The sequence below is a fragment of the Molothrus aeneus genome, chromosome 3 (assembly GCF_037042795.1).
Source record: "Molothrus aeneus isolate 106 chromosome 3, BPBGC_Maene_1.0, whole genome shotgun sequence".
In the NCBI taxonomy this organism is placed as follows: Eukaryota; Metazoa; Chordata; class Aves; order Passeriformes; family Icteridae; genus Molothrus; species Molothrus aeneus.
The window spans coordinates 25,099,063-25,114,834 of NC_089648.1; the positions used below are offsets into that span (position 1 = coordinate 25,099,063).

The 15,772-nt window shown below is 42.8% G+C and overlaps 1 long non-coding RNA gene across 1 annotated transcript in view; it reads left to right on the forward strand.

The window, feature by feature from the left end:
- The window catches only part of LOC136554500 (uncharacterized), a 37,851-nt gene that overhangs the window by 21,437 nt on the left and 642 nt on the right, over positions 1-15,772 (forward strand). The window contains exon 2 of the long non-coding RNA XR_010783342.1: positions 3,366-3,430. This is a non-coding gene — a long non-coding RNA (uncharacterized lncRNA). The remainder of the gene's footprint in view (positions 1-3,365; positions 3,431-15,772) is intronic.

Here is a 15,772-nt window from a genome sequence, read left to right on the forward strand (position 1 = left end):
TCCCTATAGGCTTGCCATGAAATTGTCAAGAGAAAATAGTGGCAATGTTAATTGAATTGGGAACTAACATTATTAAAATCAAATGTGAAAAGTAATTGCACTGTTAGAAGAATTGCAGGAATTTAGGTGCTGATCCTGTGAAGATGTATGCATTTGCACATCAAACCAATCCCCTTGAAATCTACTTCTCTTGGGAATAAAGTTAGAAACTAGAAGAAACCTATTCATCCTACCTTCTATCTTTGTAAACAAAACAGCTAACCCAAGGACAACAATCAAAGGTGGTGCCTTAACTGTGACATTTTCTATGCCTGTCTGTGCAGATGCTGAACAGAAATTACCTGAAAAGCTTGTCACTTGACATCCTGCACTCTCTAAGTGTACATAGAGTAACAGTTGTTAGCTGGTAAAGCCCTTGGGTACAACCATATTCACAATGAAGCTACTAGGAACTGTGTCACTGAGTGTAGCAGAGCTAGCTTGCCATTCCCAGCATCACCTTCCTGTAGATCCCAAAAGCTCAATACACACCTGCTTTGGAGGCTAAACCTACCAATAGGAAAGCTGTTCACTTTATTCCTTGTGTTTTTCTGGGATATAAAAATGTGTTTGTGGGAAGATTTTCTTTATAATTCCTAGTGTGATGGGAAAAAGAAAATTATTTTAAAATGAACCCGGCAATTCTCACATCACTGTGTGAGTGTCAGGCTTTGGAGTTCAGTTATTACTAATTTCAAGAGTGCTGGAGTAGGCAATGACACCTGGCTGTGGAAGACAGGATGAATGTTCTGACCTTACACCCTTGTGTCTGTAAGAATTACACTAACATCAGCTGGCAGGTTTTTAGTTGGTCGTTAAATCAGGGCATAGCTAAAAATAATCCCACCTGACTAGAAGGATCTAAAACTGTTAAATCCAACATATTGAGTTCTATCCAAAAATAAAGTGTTTTTTATGGGGGATATTTCTGAGTCCCTCATAAGTACAGCCACATGTCAGAAGGAGGTAAGAAGATTGATACACAAAACAAACCATTAGCAATGATAAATTATTCCCTTTCTCTCAAGAGAAGCCCAGAATCATTGATCTGTCATGGAATCCATGCAGACCTACTCCTCAGATGAACAAAAGGCTGAACAACAGAGTACTGATAGGTGGGCTGATAACCCAGGAGATTAGTGCAGGGCCGATGGAGGAGCTCTGGGCTAGAGGTCCAACCTGTCATCATGGAAATCAGATCAGAATTTTCACTATCAGCATCAGAAAAAGCAAAAGACATTCTTACAACTGACAATACCAAAACTAGGAACTGAGTTACTAGGGAAAGAATACAGACAGATGAAAGTAGAAAATAAAATTATGTCTGTGTTTGAATTCACCTCAAATATCTCATGCATTTCTGGCATTTCATACTAAGAAACCCAATGTAGTTTATGAAAAAAAAATGTAGAGAGGATAAAAAGTCTCATGAGACTGATGAGAAGTAGGAAATGGTTTCTGTTTAAGGAGAAATTGAGAAGACCCTTAGGTTGCACTAAGGACTTGAAAAGGATGGAGGGCATAAAAAAGATGAAAAGTGTGGATATAGTCATTATTTCTAACATCACAAAGAGACCCCCAATGAAAATTATTGCCAAATATAAGACCCAGTGAAAGAAACCCTTTTCCTCAGAAACCACAAAATTAAACTGAGGAACTCACTGATACAGAATATGATATATGGCAAAAGCGTAAAGGAAGTCCAAAAAGGATTATATGTCCTCATGGATGATAGGTCCATTGGTAGGCTTTAAAAATTATGATCTGGATGCAACATTGAGCTCAAAAATTCCCACATCCAGAGCTGGCTAGATAAGCCATGGAGAAGGGCAATATGTACCTGCTGGAATTCCTACACTCTGAAGTACTCATTTGAGTTCCTGTTGTGGGATTTAGCTGGACACACTTGGCTGTGTGGGATGGAGCACAGCTGAACTGAAGCATTCCAAGGTTGTGTAATACACGTCAGCAGTCCTTCAGCACTGGAAAAGTTGTTTCCTGGTCAAACTATTGCTTCATCCAACACCTCTGTGCCTGTCAATTCTACCTGAGTAATGAGGGCTGCAAAAAGCAGAAAGCATGACTGACATCAGGTTCCCACCTATGGATTCTTCAGGTGGCCTGGGAACACACTGATAGGGCAGAGAGATGCTTCCTGTGACGCTTGCCCTCTGTCCAAAGAGAGAGTTTCAGGTGGAAATTTTACCAGTCACTATGTTCCTTGCAGACTAAATGTTCAAGTGCACAGTTCAAGTCCACTTACCACTTATGAATGGATTCTGAATTGCCATTTTAATTTTCAGAAATTGTATAATATTATTTAGAAGAACTATCTGCTTTTTGGCTTTGTTTTACACCTAAGAACAAAACCAGAAGTGAAGCCAACCACAGCTCCCCTCAGACTGCTCCTGAAATGCCTAAGGGTGAGCACATCCGACTAGCTCAGCTGCACTGGAACTCCTGGCCAAAGAGATCTAATTTATGGTAGGGTGTGATTGTCAAGTTACTTGTTTCAGTGGCTCCGCTGTTGCAGTGCAGAAGAACTGGGTGGTCCTCAAGGCCATCGTGAGTGCTCTGCACCTGGGGCTGCAGAAAGTATTAAGAGATGAAGCACACACATGGCTGGCTTGATGGACTGTGACCAGTTGGTCCAAAGTTGTGGGAACCACTGAACGAGCTGTAATCCTTCAGGGGCCAGAGTCCGTTCTCATGTATTCAGAAAGAGACCTGTAATTACAACAGCTGAAACCAGATCAGGCACCAGAGCTGGACGGGGGACAAAACATTAAGTTGTTTCATTTCATTCTGACCTCTTTTTATGGCAATAACTGCTAAAAGGAAAACAAATGTTCGTAGAGATCTGCTTTGTTCTGCCTTTACATGTGAAGCACACAAGGGGCCTTTTCATGCAGAAAAATGCATAAATCACTCCCCTAGTTTTACTTATGGGAATGCAACATTTTCATATTAGAGAAATACAGCCAGTAACGAGATGCACAGACATCCGACAAAGAAAAATAAGGATTTCAGAAAAAATAAAGGAGATACCATTTAGATACCAGCCAAAATGAAGCAGGAAGCTCATGAGGAAATGTGATTACAGGAATTAAGCAGAGAAAGTGTTTCATATATGTATACAGGGCCAGATTCCCAGTAGCTATTGCTTGATATATCTTACTCACTTTCAGAGAAAAGACTACAACAAGTCAGTTCTGTGATTTTATTGGCATAATTTAATTACTGGCTACTTCTATGCCTCTCCTCTTCCTTTTTCTTTTTGGTGTACAGCTTCACTCATCATAAAAATATTTTATTGCTTTTTACAGGGTCAGTTTCAGTGAAGCATCAGACATCCTGGGTGACCCAAAACCAGTAATGCTGATATGAGAAGGTAGGTGGAACACCTGGAAACAATGACAGATGAAAGCAGACCACAGCTAGACCAATAGTATAAGGGCCTTCCAATACTCGGTAGTTGGAGAGACAGTGCTATGGATATATGGATAGATGTTTTCTTGGCTTCTTTTAGCAAGAAAGCAACCACAAGAGAAGATCAAAACAAATGTTCTTAAGGTACAATCAAAGTAACATGATAATGTCACATCATATCTGCATTATCCCAATTAGGAGAAGTAGATGTTTGCTTTCAGTTGGACATCAGCTATGTCAGATGTGTTAGGACTGCAGTGAAGGACAGCAGAGCAAATCTTCATGTATAGGACTTTTATTCCACATACTGTGAAGGCAGTTTTGTTATAACTGGTCAAAACATAAAACTTACATTAATAGAAGTTAGCTGTGCTTGTTTAAAATTGGGATTAGAGGCTTTTTTCCAAAATGAATAAATACCAGTATGTTAGAAAGAACAATATTTGTAATAAGCTTTCAATCTGTTAAAATAAATACTATAAAATGTGATTATATAGTAAGAAAGTATATATAATATGATGCTTTAGAAAAAATGGCTTTAAACCCAGCTCATGTTTCACTAAACAATTGCTAAAAATGCTAGGCTTGCTGGAAATGGTTCAGGCTTCACTAACCAATTAGGAAGTTTAAAAATGCTAATTTCTGGTAGATTGCACCCACTATGACTTTCACTTTCTTGCCTACAGCCTGTAGTCTTTAAGTACTTCTTGTAAATCTTTTAGGAAGGAATTATAGATTTATTTAATATTTGTAGCTGACCTCACTGGTTCAGTCTAGATCTATGACAAAGTTTCTTAAAAACTACTGTGCAACAAAACTGCCACCATGATACCTTAACAGAGGATTTATAAAAAAATCATGTTACAAAATCATCTTATGTCTTTGTTAATAGGATTTGTTTTCCCTCACTAAGGCTCATGCAGGACATAGACTACATAAAAAAGAGAAAAATATTCTCAAAAAAGGATGGGACATTCATCATATGTGATGAGCTCCTTATAAAAATCAAATTTTCATACGGACACTTACATCAGAGAAACTGTTTGGGAAAACTCTTTAGGAACATTTGTGTTCCTGAGGGGCTAAGCCTCTAGGTCATGTCAGTTCTACACCAATTTTCTAGTTGATAGCAAATCTGGATTGCAATCTCCTTCTCTTCTCTAGCTGTCCCAAATGGAGCAAAGCATCCCAGATAAAAATTGTCTGTAAATAGTATGTGTGGATATCCTCTGGGGAAGAGCATAAAGGGAGCTCTCCAGATTTCCCCAGGAGGCTCTGGTGCTAACATGGCAGGGGAGCAGAGCAGTGTGGACTCACTACCTGGTAGTTTGCTTTGTGCTGTGATAGAGGCTGGTGTGTGGAAACATTGAGGATGACATCATTGCCCTGGGCCTCTACAGATCTGCATGGCTCCAGGGGCTGTGTGTGCTCTATGCATCAGCTGTGCAGGCCCACAAAAGTCTCAGAGTTCATATTGCTCCTCACTTCCTACCTATATAGTTGCTCTGTGGACACAGGTGCCTTTAAATTCTTTCTGCCTTCTAGACAGGTACCAGAGAGGTCTCTTTGGGGAGCACACTGACAATCTTTGTCCAGTGTCTACCACTTAATATTTTCAAAAGGCCTTGGAGATGACCTCTATTGAGTCTGCAGGACAAGCTGTGCTGCAAATTAGACCAGGTTTAACCATCCCTTAGGGAAGAACAGGCTACTACCTTCAAGAGAAAGGGGTTTAAGTTTCACATGAGCTGTTCATCAACCCTAGCTGCTCCTGAGAATAACCTGTGCAGATGGGATACTTTTCTGAGTGGATGTCCTGTCAAAATACCACTTGGAAAACTGTGCAGAGATACTCAGGGTGGCTGCTGTGTAAGACAAGGAAAGTGAGGAAGAAGACCATGGTTTGGCCTGAATTTTTTGGGAGACAATCATATCTGACTGCAAAGTATTGACTAGAAAATCTTGAGTCCCAAAATAAAACAAACATATTCCATATGCACAGAGGAGGAGAGAAAAACATTGCTATATAAAGGATGATTTGCACTCAGATTCAATTACTGTTCCAAACAGTATGTGGCATCCTATCTCATAATGGCAGTCCTGAAGATTTAAAATAAATTTACCATCAAATAACACACCAAAGCTTTCCTGCAAACCTGTATTTGATTCAAATTACTCCTGCTGTGGGAGTTTAAACATGCATCCTTCTTTATATGGGCTTGTTCAAAACTGGCAGGCAAAACACAAAGAGCAGTGTCAGTTAAACTGTATGGGTAAAGAGGAATGCATGAAACAGAAATGAGAAGTACCAGTATGTCAGGGATTCATGCCATCTATTGTTTAGCAGTTGTTGATGTGTAGTTCAGATGGACACTTCATCCATGAAGTGATCCTCTAATCAGATTTGCACAGGAAATGCATCACTTGCAGGCATCATGTGTGCCCTCCCTTGGGATAAAGCACTCTGGGAAAGCATGGTTTAAGTAATCATGGATGTCACTTGCTGAAGACAAACCTTGCTATTTGTAGCCTTCTTCATTCCTAGGAAAGGAAAATCGCTGAAGGTGCCACAGGCAGATCCCTCAGTGAGGCAAATGCTGTGATTTTAATGCAATCTACAGGAATGTTTACTCACTATGCCCTCAGCTCAGTTTGGCTAAAAGCTGTAACTCAGACTTTTTCTTACAGTTATGAGGTGAGATGGAAGGAAGTTTTCATCTGGACATCTGTACACATACACACATGTCTTCAAATCATCTTTGAGAGTATAGGTAGGAAGCTATTGATCCTTTGGGTTTGGAACCAAGTGCCTAGTACTTGTAGTAAGGGTAAGTCATTGCTCTCCAATAGGTATCAGGGGCTCTGACTCTCTAGGGATGCTCACTCAGGCATTTTGTGCAATAAAAGATAACAGCCATGCATTTTCCTGAATGGGGGAGTCAGTGCTGCAGACTTCCATACGTGGAAAATGTCCATGTACAAATATATATTTGTGAGGAAATATATATATATGTGTGTGTGTGTGTGTGTGTGTGTGTGTGTACAAACGTTTTCCTACTATGAAAACAACTGACTGCTTTAATAAACTGCTTTCATTCTGAGATCATAATCACTCTTGCATGCATATGTGCACATACACAAAGAGATGGAGACAACTAGATCTCTAAATAGAAACGTACACGTTCTGGCTGTTTTTGGCTTTGCTTTTCCCTCCAAGCCTTCCAGGCAAATGGCAGCAAGTCTCTAAGTCTTTCCAAGTGATCCTCCTGGGGCTTGTTTGCCTGAGTTCAGGCCTCTCACAGGGAGCACACTGAGCTGAGCTACCTAAAAATCTGCCCTGCATCCTTTCTGGCATCTGTGCTGGGTCTGTGAACAAGATTTCATTCCCTTCTTGAGGTAGCCCTTAGAGTTCTGTCATGGGCTTAAGGGATATCAATAGTGCATGCGAGGTGTGCACACTCCTGCAAAGAAAAGGATTGCATTGTGACATGCAAAGTGATAGGAGACACCAGCCTCAGGTTTCCTCAGCCCCAGTGAGCAGTTTAACAAGGCTTCATGATGCATGTCACCTCTCCTGCCATGCCCCTAGGACACGCTGCGTGTCTTTATTCTGCAGTGTGCATACTATATCGCCTCATCTGTAATTATAAATATATGTTTAGTGTCACTTCAAAGACTTCCCTTGACAGGGGTGTTCCCTTTTCAGGGATTTTGAATCTCTGAAATTCTTTCTCCAGAAATTCTGGAGCAGGGTGTGATAGCCTCCTGCTGACAGTTACCTGTGTTCAAAGGGACTGCCAAAGAAAGCCCCTTGCAAAGCAGAGAAAACTGACTTTTGTGTCACCCATGGAGGATGCATTGGCTTCTGTAACAAGAGGTCATTTTCTATGCTTGGCTTTTTTTAAGCTGGAAGGTATTTAAGGATGGATACAGAGAGTGGAATTGTACAACATGAAAGGGTTAGCAATAGTTTAGCCTTTGCATCAGGTACATCTTATCAAAAATCCTCCTCTTGGCTATGCTTGTTCACATATATTTTAAACAGTCCAGCTATGGAAACTAGAACTTGGCTAACCCGTTTATTCCTTTTGTGGCATTTTCCTGCAAAATGACCATTTTTTTTAGAAGTACCCATCTGTTAGTTTATGATATTATTATATTACAGTACCATCTAGAGGTCCCAAATGGGATCAGGGCCATTCATAGTCAGTGTAGCCTGCAGTTGTCTTCTAGGAGAAAAAGTATACAACCTAAGGGGATCAGAGAAAAAGAAATAATTACTGTCCCTATCTCACAAATTCTGACCCTATTGTATGAATTATGTATACAGTAAGATGCACAGCAGTCAGTTGAGGAACACAGACCTGCCAGGTCTGTCATTTTGGCTAGGACTATATTGTTTTTAGAGACAACCCACAGCCCTACCTAGATTCCACCAGGAATCTACTGGATTTCTGGCTGTCTGGCAGCTGTCATGAACACCCAGACAAAAAGGCTGTTGTGCAGATCAGCACCTCCCAGACACATCCAGTTACTTCCTTTGGACTGGCCAAGAGGTATGGGAATAAGAGACAGAGCTGGGATGTGAACAGGGTCTGCTGAGTGTTAATCCCAAGGCTCTCCGCCACCTTACTGTTTGTTGGTCATAGCCACCTGAAAATGAGAAAAACATTGGCTGGCAAACTTTCATCTTCTTTGTAAGGAGTTCATATTTCTGAAAGACTTTTCATCATGTAGGATTTATGAACATATTTCTGAGAGGGTGGGTTTCCAGACCTTTAGCCCCTCACCTAAAGTAGGTTTTCATGGACTTCCTATGAAAATTCCACTGTGCAATGTTATTGAAGAGAGCAGTACTACAAAACTGAACTCAGGGTAAATTTGGACCATGATTTAGAATTCATATATGGAGCTAGAAACCATAAGCAATTTGAAACATCTTTGCTCAGACAGGTTGAGCATTTTTCTCCCAGAAGGCAGCAACATAGTAGTTGATCCTAATGAAGGTAAATTTATCCAGTAATTTTTTACATATAAACAGACTCAAATCACCTAATTTAGGTACAGCAACACTTAACTACAAGTCCCTTTAGCTCCAGGAAGAAGACCTAGAGCATCTAAATGAGTCAGATAGACCAAATGCACAGTTAATAAATGGAGTCTCTGAAAGGGAATCCAAAAAGCTGGTGTGTTTGTGTGGGAAAATGTGAAGAGACAAAACATGCTAGATGAAGGGAAGCAGAATATCTGAAAACTCTTTCTGCTTCATAACATCAGATGCTTTCAGTCACCTGAGAATTAGAATATTAGAATATTAGAATATAGGATATCACTGCATTGAAACATTGTGAGTCTACACCACAGAAGCTTCCTCCAGTCTCTCAGGCACTTGTGTCAGTGCCACATTCCTCCCTTTTGCTGAGGTTGGCTTGTTGCATAGCTGGGAATGCAAAGTCACAAGGTCAGGAAGGAGGGTAAGAGCAAGGACAATCCTGCACTAAGGGCAGAATGTGCAGCTGGGAGGGCAGAGCCCCAGCCTGCCCTTAGCTCCTGCCTGTCCCTTTGTTTGTTGCCCTTTTTCTGCTCTGCTAGCATAGACAGAGCCTGACAGGGTGCTTTGATGCACAGCATGGAGGTGCCCTGAGAGTCTGGTGGTGTTAAAAACTGGGCAACTTAAATGCACCCCTGAGCCAGGTTGTCATGGTCCAGTTCAGACAATCTAGACTTATAATATTTCTCGTAGTCAAAGTAACAGTATTATTTATACTGCAGTAGGGTTTATATGTCCTGTGCCTTGGGCTTTCTGAACTTCTTCTCTGTAGCATGTGACTACCCACAGTGTTGTCTGGTTCCTTCTTCTTGGATTTAGATTGCCATTGAGTTACAAAGTTCTACCTGTTTCCTACTCAAACGCTTCACTAATCAATGCATGATCCAATTCAGGCATCAGCTCTGAAGAGACATCCTCACAGCTATAATGAACATACAGAACTATTGGCCACATGATAAAAGAAAAAAGGCTGACTACTGAAAGGGAGGTAGAAAATATTTACTCCACTCTGCATCCCTATTCAGGCTTTGACAGTATGCAGGACAAAACATGTCTTGGAGATACTAATTCCACATGAAAGTATGGTCTGTCTTTTCCTTTTGTGGCAATGGAAGTTCAAGATTTTTCAGTCTAGCATCATGCCTCAACATCAGTTGAGACTGCAGCAGTTTTGAATTTTCACATTGTGACCCTTTGTCTTACGTGGTCTTACCTGAATCTAGCAAGAACTGTGAATGTTCCAGTTCTCCACCCTCCTGGACCAAGTCTTGACCAATGGACTGTACTGTCTAGGTTTTTGTAAATATTGAGGGGATTTGGTGACCTGAGAGCTGCTAAATGGGTTACATTTAATCTCATTCCTGTGTAGATACTAATAAGGTGTCCAATACCGCATAGATATTTTTTGGTCAGCTGTCATTTGTCTGTTAAGGATGCTAAGTCAAGCTTTGAGCATGAAAAGTAAATCTGTTCCTTCTGTCATTGGACATGAGGGCATTTGGAGCCATATGCTAAGAGTGACTATATTGGCATATATTTAAATAATGTTGCACAGCTACATTACCACTCTTTCCTCTGGACTGGGGTGAGCTCAGAGCATGGAGTGAGGGCAGGGAGCATGAGAGATGGGAAAGAACAACAGATCCTCCATGCTGGACTAAACTCTGATCTCATAAGAGCTACGCAAATCTTTTGTGAGCTTTCCTGTTAAAAGGTTGTTTTTTAAAAGAGAAAGCAATCCCTGATAGTTCCTATGGTCCAACAGCATAGATATTCAATTTTGATGCATCTATCTTTAATGAAACAAGGATGGTGTTAGACACTCATGACCTTCGTGACTGTGGACCTAAGGTCCTAAGAGTTCTGGATGGCTGAGCTAGAGGGCACTCAACTCTGTTTAAATTGCCTGTAAGAGCAAATTCCTGTGGCTGGCTTCATGCCATCATACCTGTCCCAGTGGAGGCTAAATACTGTGTTGGATGACTGACCTACATATCATTACAGAAGAGAAATGTTCCCTGCTGCAGCTCCTGCCAAGTGCTGTAGAGCTCTGATTGGACAGATGAATGATGGCAAATGCACTCCTAATAAAGCCAATGCCATTAAGTTAGAAAATGAGGCTGCTGTCATGTATGAGTGGTGGCAGAAGCATTTCTAGCTTAACAAGGTCTGACAAGACCTCCTCAACGTGCTCAAATGAAATCAATGTCAACACCTAATCAGTTAAGCAGGTAATGGATTATTTAAAAAAATTTAAACTGTAGCTGCATTAACTCATTTAGAAAGAGGGAACACGTGACTTCTACAGATAATGTAACATATTGTAACAGTTGTCACATTTGCCGGGTTCAAGGAAAAGCTGCTTTAACCACAAGGGCTGGGATGTGTACGGCAGCATGGCGGCAGAATGTAGGGCACGTCACGAATTCATGGACAAAGGAATTTGCCAGCCTTATCAATAGTCACTGCCTGGGTTTGCATAACAGGTCGGCTCAATGAAATATACATAACAGCATCTGTTTCTGCATTTAAGAACACAGTGTGCAATGTGAACCATCACCCACTGGATAGAAACTGGGTGATAGGATGAGAATCCAGCACTTTAATGAGCAACAGAGGAAGAATTTGCTATCATGTGTGGGACGCTAGGGAAAGAGGCTGGAAGGAGTGTACACAAATGACCTGAACTTGAGCATCCTTAGGCCCTTATGAATTACCTAGAGAAGTTAGAACCATAGCTAGCAATCTCAGACAGGAACTGGATAACTCTCCTACACATGCAGTTACTGAAATGGATTAGGACAAACCCCTTGCCTTGGGGGTCTAGTCCCTGCTTAGGGCACAGAAATGAAGCAGGTATTTGCATGGCACTGACACAAGAGGGTTCCCATGCCTCTCTCTGCAGCATGTGCAATGGGTCAGTGTCAGGCCAGTGCATTGGATGGCTAAGCCTGATACAGTGCGCCTATTCCTGTGATCCTATGAAAAAGTTGCTTTAGAAAACAGCCCTGAGAATCACCACCCAGCTGGACTGGAGCTCCTGACCCTTCTCACCTGAATAAACAGGCAATATTCTGCACTGCCCTGCAATTGGCTCCTGATCCCTGCTTCACTCCCCATCCCAAGGCTGCCCCAGTCTTCCCTGTCCAGTCTCCAGTCCCCATGGCAGCAGTGTCAGCAACAGACCTTTTTCATCAGGACTCCCCACTCCCTCTGTTACAACCATCTCATGTCTTACCTCTGGACCAGAAAAACCCGTGGCTTTGCTCTCACCCTGGTTTAAATGATGAGCAACTCTGCTGGAGTTGATTCAGTTGAGAAACTCAGAATTGGAGAAGGTGAAATGAGAATTGGAGGAGTCGAAACGAGAACTGGAGCCCTCTCATCTTCTTTTGTAGTTGTTTTGCTTCTCGCTGGTGCTACTGAGACACACTGAAGATGCAAAGGGCATGAGCAATGTGTGAGCCTGAGGCCATCATGGGTGGGCCCTCCTGCAGTTATTAATCTGAGGTGTCTAAGCCACACAGGGATGAACTGTCTGGAATGTGACACCTTCGTTATGCTTTAATGGATCCTCACGTCTCCTAAAGTATCATCGTATCATGAAATTTGGGGTTTATTAATACACCAGGAGAATGGGAATCGCAAAGTTTTTCTTCTTTAGGATCTCACTAATAATCAGTTCCCAGCTGTCTGTCTGTAAGGGTGGAACACCCTCGTTAGCTGATTAGCGGCTCTGACAGCCCTTGCCAGGGGAGCAGAAGCACCTCTCGCTGCCCCGCGGTGCCCGGAGCAGCGCGGGGCCGCGCCCGGGGCCGCGCCGGCAGCCCGCGGGGCCGCGCCGCCGCCGTGCCCGCCCGCGACCAGCAGGTGGCGCTGCGGGCCCGGCCTGGCCCCGCCGCCCGCAGGGAGCGCCCGCGGCGGGAGCGCGGAACGGCAGCGGCGGGGACGGCGCGGGGAGGGGGAGACACTGCCGGGTCACCGCCACCTCTCCCGGGTCACCGCCACTCTGCCGGGCCACCGCCGCCCCGCCGGGCCACCGCCACACTGCCTGCCACCGCCACACTGCCTGCCACCGCCACTCTGCCTGCCACCGCCACACTGCCTGCCACCGCCACACTGCCTGCCACCGCCACTCTGCCGGGCCACCGCCACACTGCCTGCCACCGCCACACTGCCTGCCACCGCCACTCTGCCTGCCACCGCCGGTGGGGACACGGGCTGACTCCGCGGGGCAAAACAGGTGACTGAGAAGCGCCTGAGGTGCGGGTTTTGCATGAAGGATAATCACGGCCGTGTTGCTCCGTGTCAGGGGCTGTGGCAGCCGGTGTTGAAGGAGCTGAGGAGGAGCGGAACGCCGTGGAGTGAAGGTGTCCTCTGCAGGAGGCCATGCTACGGCTCCAGTCAGCGCCAGAATCCTGGCACTGGTTCTCTCTTCACAAAGCTACAGCTGGAAACTGTGGGTAGCTCCCGACAGGAGGGAGCCCAGCCTACAGCGAGCTGAGCGTGAGGCAGCGGGGGCAGGCAGGAGCCCTGCTGGCAGGGAATGGTCTGGGGAACAGCCCCACAGCTGCAGGCTCCAAGGCTAAAGTCGGCTTGGAGACTGATGGCCCTTGCTAGCGTGCCTGCGGAAGTGGAGAAAGGGCCCAAATCTGGCCTGGGTGACCCAGACCCCTGATGGTGTGCTGGGAAGCCAGAGCAGTGCACAAGAGGCAAGCAGAAGAGGCACGCAGGAGGCCTGCTGACCAGTCTGACCTGTAACTGTGGCAAGTGGACTGCCAAATGTTATGGCAGCTGAAGAAATTAAATATCTTTTTTGTCAAATTATAAAAAGTGAAGGTGCTAGAGGAGAAGAGATTAGTTTTTGGTACTAGTAAAGACCGTTTTTTTGGTAAAACGCAGTTGTTTGGTGCAGAACTGATGTCTCCACTGACACACAGGCCAAACCAAATTAAAGATTTGGCTTACTTTGCTTTTGATGCCTATATTTCATAGCCTCAGAGGTCCATTCAAATCTTCTGCATGTACCCTGCTTATCATCAACACTTCTCCCTTCTTTCTAACCTATGATTTCTGGTTACTCCAGGAGGCTTCTCCCAGCCCATTATAAATGGGAGATGTTTAGAGTAATGATATTTTGAAATCAGTACATGAAGAGATAGTTATGTGGTGTTGGGAGGAACAGGATGAGATATTCACAAAAAAAAAAAAAAATTAATACATGTCTCATCAAGAATTTGTTCCCCTTCTTTCCCCAGGAAGTTGGCCTTTCTTGATGAAATGATTCTGTACTTTCAGATAGCAAAATATTTTTATTGTGAATTCCTCTTAGTTTTGACCACAAAGTTTTCCCCTCTGAGGTTTCCTTGCTGACTATATGCAACCTGCCATGGAGGTACATCCAACCCAAACCTTGTCCTGGAAGCTCCAAGGGTCTTATCCTCAATATGACATTAGTCATGTGAGGGGAAAATGCTGAAATCCTCTAGGAAAAACAATGACAAGAAGTGGCCCATGTTAAAATAATTCATTCAGCCAACAGGCTGCTCCTTCCTTGAGCTCAAACTGTTCCAGGAAGAAAAAAACTAAATCCTCCTCACACCTGGGGCTTAAGTTAGTCCTTGTTTTATACCACATGTGCGATAAATTCATGACTTCAGGGAAGCACTGGACCTCTTTTACATGTGGAAACTGATTACAACAGTGTTGTCAAGAAAGAATCCTGACATAGAAAACTAATCATTCATTTTCCTATCTAATCACAAAACTGGATGTTGAAAGAGATACAATATGTGCATTTTATTAGACAGTTGCATAGTAAAAGCTTACCTGGAAATTAATCTTGAATTCCTGAGAGAATGCATGAAGTTGCAAAGGTGCCTGAATGGCTCTAAAAAAAAAAAATCATCTGGGTTGATGGTAGTGTATCAAATAAAGAAAGGAGTATTTAGTGAGAGCAGTATTTGACATCATCTTTGACGTATTCATTAACAATCAGAGGGAACACAATGCATATCACTAACACTTTGAAATGACACTGGGTTAGGAAATGTTGCTGAATTGAGAATGAAGCAAAGAAATCCAGAAAGAAAAAACTGTGGATAAAAATTAACTATATGAAATTTGTCTGAGGAAAAAAGACACAGCATAAAGATGTCTATGAAAAGTAATTAATAGGTAGTAAAAATAAGGCAAGCTATTGAATGTCAGGGTGGATATCCCCCTTCATTTCATTGCTGCACCAGTCCAAGCTGTGGTAACTGATTTAGATGTTTGTTTATCTCATAAAACAGTTGCAGTAGCTCTCAAGTGATCCCACTCCACTGTCATTGTTTAACATAACAATGTTAAATTCAGGACAGTATTATTTGAACAGTAGGGACAAACTGGCAAAACTTTGGGGAAAATCAACAGAAGCAGTCTGACATGCAGCAAATAGATGGGTATGAATCTGTACACCACTACATAAAATGTAAGACATATTTAAGGGGATTTATTCTTCAGGGTCAAATCAGGATGTGTGTCTTTTTCCTAGTAAAGACAGAGAATTGTAAAATATCCCATATGCATAGAACAGATACCGAGATAGTTTTCAAGGCTGTGCCAACAAGACTCACAATCCAAGCACTGGACAGTATTCCTTCTAGAGCTCATTATATCTTATGTTTATGGGTGCCTCCTGTTTAATTTTGGAGGTGGACAGTTCCATCACTGATGACACTGAAAGGTAAAGTATAAGCTTACAACAGGGGACTTCATTCTGTGAATTCTACACAATAAAATGAAAGTGGCTAAACAATTTCTCCTCAAACCCATATTTGTTTCCAGAAGGAATAATTCCATCAATAAATAAAAGGAAATGAGCACCATGTGCATCAACTGCAAGATTTTTTCATCACAGAAACAATGACTTACAGCACTTTGCCAGTGAAACTCTGCCCAAATCACCGCTTCTTTGGAAATGGTGGGAAATTCTGGGAGAACAGGCTCTGATGAAATGTTAACTGTACACTGTGCTATGTCCTATCAGATCACAAAACTTGCACTATTACTGTATTGTAGAGAATGCTGATGTTAGTGAAAGGTAAAATACAGGTTTTTGGCTTTGCATTGTGAGAGAATAAAGCTGTGTAATTAATAGCAGCATTCCTCAGAGGTCACAGCAGTGCCAGCCCCAATGGACAATGCTAAACTTGGTGGGCAGAGGGGGCAAGACTTGATGAAGCACGTGGAAAAATGTGTCAGTGACACTTC